The 8,832-nt window shown below is 32.3% G+C and overlaps 1 long non-coding RNA gene across 1 annotated transcript in view; it reads left to right on the top strand.

Moving 5' to 3' along the window:
* LOC115948405 overlaps positions 1-7,730 on the top strand; it is a 471,151-nt gene extending 463,421 nt beyond the window's left edge. The window contains exon 5 of the long non-coding RNA XR_004082227.1: positions 7,682-7,730. This is a non-coding gene — a long non-coding RNA (uncharacterized LOC115948405). The remainder of the gene's footprint in view (positions 1-7,681) is intronic.
* The last annotated feature ends 1,102 nt before the right edge of the window (positions 7,731-8,832 follow it).

The raw sequence follows: 8,832 nt of genomic DNA, 5'->3' as shown, positions 1-8,832 counted from the left end.
GTCACACCGCAACAAATTGGTTTGAGCATGATGCTAATAAAGCCGAGGCCATCCCTGGGTGGGCCATTCGCTGAAGAGTTGGACTCAATGATCCTTGTAGTTCAGGTCACCCATGGAGTTTTGGAGTCTCACTCTCTGGAGACATTCAAAATCCACCTGGACACTTTCCTGTGTGACTTTGCCTTGGCAGGGAAGTTGGATGATCTACAGAGGTCCTTTCCAACTCAAAATATTCTGTGGTTCTGTGAAATATCAAAACTGGGATGTTAGCATAAGCAATACTAATATAGCTACATTTATAAATGGACATTATGAAGGGAACTACCATGTTTAAAAGGCTAAATATCTTACCACATATTCATCTCATTGGATGACTTCTTCCTCCTCCTGTGAAACTCTAAATAATGTATTTTCTTAAAAATATTTAGGCTGCAGATTTCTTTTTCCTTGCAGATTTGATGAATTTTAACTTGTTTAATTTTTTTTTTGTTTGTTTTTGGAAGAATGGAGTCAATTTTCTGTTAGTGTGAAATAGCATTATAACATTTTACTGAATTCTGTAAATTGTGGAATCAGTTAGGTTTTATATCCGTTCTTTCCAAGTTCCACCACTAAGTTTATATCATTAATTCAGCATGGCTTTTTGTCTTGGATCAAGTGAGATTATTATTTTGTTGATTTTACCAAGTTCTTTGTGGTGTGTCTTCTGATAAAGATGTATTTCTTTTATAGTTAAGATTTGCAGAGGATATTTGGAAGGTGATGTTAGACTCAAATTTGATATTTAGTGATTCTAGTACTCTATATTCCATAGGTTATCTGAATAAGCCAGGATCTTTTAACTTCTTTACGTACATTGACTTTATAGGTTTTGCAACTGCTTGGGAAACAGATTAACCATAAATGGAGATCTGTATGATAAGATTGTATGACTAGTCCAAGATTTGAGGGTAAAGCATGTGGGAGTGGCCTTTCTATATGGTCAATTAAAAGATTGGCTAGCTTATGCTGATGTTACTTCTTTTTCTGTCTTGTGTGCAAATTGATTCAAGAGAAAAAAAAAAAAAGCCTGCAAAAATATCAGATGAAAAAGTGCAATTAAAATATTATATAAAGTTGAAAACAGTCCAAAGGCAATGAAGTTTTAAATTTGCTTTACAAAGAATTAATAAATTTGAATTCTGATGACTAACATTTTTACATAATGGAAATTCCACCACAGTGTTAACTCTAAAAATTTATTCTAATTGGGTGGTAGAATCTCTAAAGAACAGCTTCAAGAACTGAATAGCATGTAAACTGAAGGCTTAGAACAAATATTAGAATTGCACATTTTTATTTTCAAAAATGTAATTAATTTTATTACTCAGTGCATAGAGAGGTCCTGATTAATAAATAACTCATGTTACGTGACATACTGTTACTAATACCATTTTAGTTCTTTATCTGAAAAGAGATATTTCTGTTTCTTCCAGAGCTGCCTTTTCTCTAATAACTGTCAGATGACAGTATGATAACAATGTCTAACAACTGTCCATGCTAGCGTCTATCTTGTACCTATTAGTAGCAAGAGTTCACAATATAGTTGCATTCGGTTTTTCCATTAAGGAGGCTTCAGCAGTTCTTCTTCAGCTACAGGTTTTTAATTTGTGAGTCGTTTATTAACCAATAAAATTGTTCCCAAATATTTTTAAACTGAAAAAATCTCCCCTTAGTAGTTTTGGTTCATATCTTTATAGATAAGTAGAAAAAAGGATTATGTTCAGTGCCTGTAAAGGTAATTAGCATGTTATGCATTTGGTAATAAACTAATAGTCTCCATTTTAACATCATATTTAAAAGATAGTAACATAACTGGTATCCTGCACTTCTTGTGAACATCTGCAAATTTGAAGACCTAGACAACAACATGAGAAAAAAGCCAAAACAGCTTTTTTTCTAAGTACTGTTGGACTTCAGCTCTTTCATGTGAGAATATATTTGACTTCTCTGATTTCAATTTGTTGTTAAAAATGCTAGAAAGATAAAAGATGTTAGAATAAACTGATATGAACCATTCTTATTTTGAAAATTATATAGAATCTCTCCAGAAGTGCTGACCTTTGTTGTCTATTTAAAATCAATTGCATGGTCATAGGCATATAAAGAAGCTTTTGTTAATAAAGTGTGCATATTTACAATATAACATTTAAAGATACCTGTATTTACATTCTTAACCCACAATACAGATTTTATAGATAAGCATTTCTGAAGGAATGTATAACTGAAGTGACAAGCCACCTGCAAGTTTGACTTTAAAATTACCAAAATGGTGCTGAAAGCAAATGTTAATGTCAGTGCAGCTTGAGGAAGATTCCTACTGTTTATAAATGGTGATAATTATGAGAGAATTACTTTTTCTGAAATGTTTTTTTTTTTGACTCTGTAAGTCCAATTTATTTACAAACTGCTAAAATATGATCTTTTCCGTGATGAGAAAAAAAGGAAATATTATATAATTACAATTTCATTAAGGGGGATGTAGGGTGTACTATTACATTCTTTTAAGCAGACCAGTAAAGTGTGGATGAGATGTAGCCACCAACTGTTTGAAAAAATTACTTTCAGTTAACGAGGAGTCATTACTAATCATTTCAGCTGGAGAGTTCCACAGGGGGCTGTTTTGGCCATGCTGTTTTTCAGCATCTAAAAGAAAAGAGATTTGAATGACAGAAGAAACCATAAACTTCAAAAATCTCTGGCTGATGGATAGCTGGGCAGGATTGTAAGTGCTCCAGAGGATATGATTAGAGTTTACAAAAATCCTAACAAATTAGACAATTTATACAAAACAAGAGTGTGCAAGAAAAATACAAGGATGCCATGACACAATGTGCAAATTAAACAAAAATAATTGGATAGACTGCAGCAACACAAAATTTCAACATAGTGTAATATTAAAAGTTTGTTACAACATAGACAAATTCTTTAATAAATCCCACACTACTGCTTCTTATGCCATCAAAATTTCACGACCTGTTTAAGCATACCATATCTCCTTTCCTGATCTCTCTATGCTCATGGTACTACTTTTAAAGGCAAGTAGTGAAGGGGAAAGTGAGGATTCACATGGGCAAATAATACCATACTGCAAGCTCTGTGTCTGAACATCATCAACACTGGAATCAAAGAGCATCTGCCTTGAAGGTCAGGTATAGCCATTCCAGCATATAAAGATTCCAGCATACAAACAAAAGGAGCTAACAAAGTAACACGGCAAGAAAAAATTAGTCTATAATAGAAAACTTTTGATAGTATTGTCATGTAATGGATATGGGATCTTTGCTGTGGTAGGGAATCCCAAACTGCAATGTTTTGGTGACAAGGCTGGATGGGTTTTCAGTTAAGGTTAGTACAGAGAAGAGAGAGAGAGGTATTTTATGCAAGTATAGATTATCTACCAGGAAATGTATATATATTATAATTAATACAATATCCATAAAATAATTGAATTACATATGGGGTTTTGGTTTTAGGCTTTGATATATGAACACCTGTATTTACTTATAAACCAGAATATTCCTTCAGGAGAATTAGAAAAAAGGGTTATATAATAAATGGAACTTTTTGATTTCTTCAGGAGGCATTTTTTGTGTCTTTTGAAGAAATGTTATGAGATTGACAAAGGTTATGATTCAGTAACAATAGAAAAATGTTGTGAAATGTCTGGTTTTGGAATATGGCAAAAATTAAAGCACACAGATCAAACAAAAAATTGGGAATAATAGCATTTGGCATTTTTTTAAGTGAAGGAGAAACAGATATCAGGAAAATTACAGAGCAGTCCAAAATAAAATGCATTCCTACTCCTCTTATATTGGGTTTTACTCAAATCTCTTTCCAGTTTTGAAAGAACTAGACAACACAATAGTCTATGTAACTATTACTGATCTCTTTTACACTATAATGTTTTTCTAAAAATCTAAGAAATGGGAAAGGATCTTGTGTTCAATAAATAATAGAATCATTAAGATTGGAAAAGATCTTAAACTAATCAAGTCCAAACTTTCACCAAACACTGCTATGTTCCCCACTAAACCATTTGCCCAAGGACCACACCTACATGTTTTTGAACACTTCCAGAAAAGGTGCAACCCTGAGCAACCTCTTCCAATGCCTAACCACCCTTTCTGTGAAGAAATTTTTCCTAATCTACAATCTCCCCTGATGAAACTACAGGCTATTTCTTCTAGTCCCATCTCTTGTCACCTGGGAGAAAAGGCTGATCCCTCACCTCACTACAACTCCCTTTTAGGCATTAGCAGAGATCAAGAAGATCCCCCTTGAGCCTCCCTTTCTCCATGAAAAAAAAATTAGAATAATTTACACATACAAAAATAACTAGATTGTGGTGCAAAAAACTAATTTACGCTTAAATGAAATGTTTAAAATTTCTCTTTCATAGTCCACTTGGAACACCCTTAACTTTTAATTTTGTCCTCCTTTTGGAGTGGGTATCTCAGGATGCTAATAGTGAGAGTGAAATAAAATTTTGGACAATGTTTTTCCTAGGATTGAATTTAACTTTTCAAGTCTTTTGATACTTGGCAAAACCTTGGCAAAGAAAATTAGAATTAATGGGAGATAGTAATACACACTGTTGGCATTCCTTCTGGAATTTGTCTTCGTATTCATAATCATAAAAGTAAAGGAAATTGTTTTCTATGCTGAATTATCAACAGTATAAAATTCAAATTGCAAAAATACCATTGAAAACAACGTTTTATTACCTTCCTTTTTTTTTTTACCTGACCTGTTGAAAGGGAAGTACAGTATCATTGTCCAGTACTGAGTCATCACAGAGTGATAGTTACTGCCTGGTAGTTCATATGGTGCCTTTAAAAAGGGGGAGTTATAAAAGGACTTTGAAAATTAAATAGTCTACTTAGTTAATGAACACTATCAGTGGTTTTTACTGAAGTGTTAAGCTCAATAGAATAAAGTATTTTCTTATTATAATAGCCTCTTGTTTTCTTAAATTGTGATGATTGCAGGTTTGGTGCAATTTAAACAATTTTGTAAAACTAAGCCTTAAAAACTTGACAGCTGTTGAAGAAACATCCTGTAATAGTGGAAACTTGCTAAACATATAAATTATTGCTGAATAATGTCCTTGAGTTATATGTGCAAACTTAGAGAATAAATCCCTTTTTACATTAAATAAAACCAAATTACTTCCAGGAGGCAGAGTTCCTGTTCACTTTAAAGTACAATTAATTTCTGGCAATACAATACAATGAACTATCTTATTGATATTTTCAATTTATATACAAAGAAATAATGTATAAAAATAGCATTTTCATCTAAACCTGAGAGTGTATAATTAAAACTCCCAAGATGATTTTACAGAGCAGGAAAGTTTGTGAACAGAGTTTGTAACTTTTTTGGATCAATATTTTAGTTCACAGCAGAACTAAGATTATGCTTAAGGATTATTGGCATATAATTTCCCAATTTTAAGCACTTGGAGGCCTTCTGCGTAAGGATCAGAGTGCTGCCATAAACTCATTTTGTAGGGAAGGTAGTAATACAAAGGGTTTTTCGCCCAATTTCAATTCTAGGTAACTTTTTTTCCTCCAGTTGGTTAAAACTAGAGCAAAATAGTCTAGCGAAATTGTCCCCACAGAGATTCAAAATAATAAAATAGAAAAAAGTTGTAGAGACTCGGGTTAATTTAGATTCTTAAGACAGTGCTTGCAAAGTATATTTAGCTTAAGAGGTATATTTTCACTTGCACTGTGATTGTCCTATCAGATTTCATATACTGCTGCTGTCCTAAGACAAGGAAGGGGAAGAGAAACAAAAAAATACAAAAAAAAATTGTTGTGAGAAAATTAGATGGGAGAAAAAAAGTTCAACTATTAAAATAAGAATTTTGTTGGGTTTTTGGGGGTTTTCTCCTTGTTTTTTCTCCCTAGCCAAATAGTAACAATATTGCATGATGACTTCTGCAGAGATAACAGGCTGTTCAGCAGATTGAGAGACTTAAGACTAAATGTATTTTTATGGTGGGAATTCTGAGGTCTTTAACTTGAAGACATTGATGAGGTTCTGCTGGATTTTCCCTGATAAATGTTCAGCTCAAACCCTAGTTAGAAACTAAAAGTAAAAAAACGAGACTATTTTAATATAAAGAAAGGGTAAATAGACATATTTTTATCTTCAGGTTATTTTTTTGAATGTGTAAAACCCTTTGGGAAAAAAAATCTGCTAATCTTTGAGACATGAAACAAACACCAAACTAACAAACAAGCCCAAAATCCAAGAGCAATCCCTCAAAAACAAACAAACAAACAAAACAACCAATGTAAAAAAAAATAAACCAACAACCAAAAAAAGCCACAAAATTAATTTATCTAATACAAACACCATGGAAAAATTGTTAAAACTTGGCAACACTGCAAGAACTGAATGGATAATCTGTTAATTGGATGTCTTGAATAATCTTAAAATTACAGAGGCATACATGCTTCCTCCAAAGCATGGAGATTACCATTATAGTATCTAATATTCTCCTTTTATATGTTAATTATAATTAGCATAAAACTAAAATAAATTTTATATTATGTTTATGTAATTTTTCTATGTATCTTTCTTTTCTACTATTCAAAGAGACATTTTTATTTTCTATATTTTCTGATATTTATTTAGCAGATTTTAAATTTTGAGCATTAATCTTCATTAATGTTGCACTGGAAAGAGAAAAATGTCTGTAGACAAAAAGTTGGAAAGTAATTTGCTGCAGTAAAATCAATTTTAGATTGTTTTTATTAAGCTAATGTGTAACCTCAAACCTTATTAATGGAATAACCATGGTTATAGTATTGATAATTTTAACAAATCTAAGCAATTATAAAGAAATGCATCCAGTTCCATGAAATGAATGTTAATTCAATGATGAATCATTTGTATTTGATGATCATAAAGGAATTTGCTGCACTAATCTATTTTCTTCCTCTGCTTTTATAGAAAGCATTTCTTCTTTGCATCCCCATATTTACAAATATCCATGTCCAGTCAGACTCTATTGCTTCTACCCTGATACACTTTCGTCAGTCATCACAAAGCTTTCTGACCCATTTCAAACAGGAAAATATATCCTTTTTTATTATTTTAATTGTTTTGATTTCCCCCTCCTAGAATTGAAATCCTAAAATATGGTCTGATCTTTTTTATTACTTTCTAAGCATAAAAGTAATTTGTTTTCCAAAGGAAGTTTTTACGTTCAAGTAAACTTCTCAAGTCATAAATTAAATTGCTCTGCTGTGCCGTCAGAGTTCTTCTACCCAGATATCCCTGGAGTTTACTGGTCTCCACAGAAATCCACAATTTTTAATTTCTAGGAGAGAGCTTAAAATTGATTTTTCTTCAAAACACTGTTGGGGTGTAGGGAGAGGAAGATTGAACACACTTGAAAGCTTAGGCTTTTATTGGTCTGGCTGCTTTTCTGACATAAAATGTGCTTCTTTCAGACTGTACTATTTGAGGTTTAAGTCAATTGATATTCATGTAGGGTATATGTATGTTAATTATTTGTGGTTTTTACAAGTACTGAACAAGCATTTATTTGTTTTATTATATATCTAATGTCTGACTATTTATTGTCAGTGGTGATAGAAAGCTTTTGTTTTGTGTTTTTCAGATCTCAGGATAGAGTTGTATTGATTGTGTTCCAAACCTGCAAGCTCAGGGTGAGTAATAAGTTTTGTTATTTCTTTATCCTGAATTGGGATGGTTCTGTGAATAACTGTTTTCTAGCATATGATCATATTTCCTCACATATAAAAAGCCCAAAGAAGTCCCACCAAGTCTGTGATAACATCAACCAGTAAAATCAGTGATTAATTAATCTCTATTTGTTTTAAGATATTGTAAGGGGGAAGGATTTTTTTTAGGCTTACCCCATAACAGTAAAATGAAATTGTTAGTGTTTTGTTTGTTTGTTGTATTTTAACATAGTTTGATTGAAGACATCATTTCCTAACTGTACTTCAATGCACTATGTGTAACTTGAACATTTTGCATTTTGAGACTTACATTAGCATAGTCATCAAACACAGAAAATGATGTAATTTCAGAGAGAGAGAGATAACATGAACTCAGGAGACAACAATCTGCAAAATGACAGAGGTTCTCCAGTTGTAAACTGCATTTCTGTACATTAAATAATTGGTGAGAAACCATCTTTTAGGAGTGAATCAGGGCCAAGCAGCAGAAAACAGTAATACAGCCATGTTACAGGTTCTATCAAAATTATTTCTTACTGTCAGGATTTTTATGTTACACTGGGAGGGATAAGATGGATACCTGTTATAATGAAAACTAAAATGACTGAAAACCTGTGGTTGCCATAAATCAATTTTTATACTTTTCCATAAACTTAAGTTTTTTGAGAAATATTATGTTTACCATGAAGTCAATTGAACAAAATACAATTATATTTAGCATGTTTCTGAAATAATTTAATAAGTAATGCAATAAAGCTATTGAGACAAACAAGCCTAAACAGGTTACCAGAGTATTCTCCTGTGTTTTAAGCTTGTTTCATAATATTAGACTTAACAAAGTAAAGTGCTTGTTTCATAACAAGGGACAATATGATTAGCATGCAATTGAGATCAAACTTGATCTCAATCAAGTTTGATAAGTAAACCTTATTTGTACAATACAAATAGCTGTCATACTGTGCATAGATGGGCAGCAAACAGCACTTCTAGACAGTGGAAACCTAAACCCAGGAGAGCAGATCTGTCAGCTTTGCTTTGTGTTTCCACTCACTGTGTGAAGGTAGTA

This window comes from Geospiza fortis, unplaced genomic scaffold (assembly GCF_000277835.1).
Source record: "Geospiza fortis unplaced genomic scaffold, GeoFor_1.0 scaffold491, whole genome shotgun sequence".
Taxonomy (NCBI): domain Eukaryota; kingdom Metazoa; phylum Chordata; class Aves; order Passeriformes; family Thraupidae; genus Geospiza; species Geospiza fortis.
The sequence above is the reverse complement of the archived record's forward strand: the minus strand, read 5'-3'. Positions and strand labels throughout refer to the sequence as shown.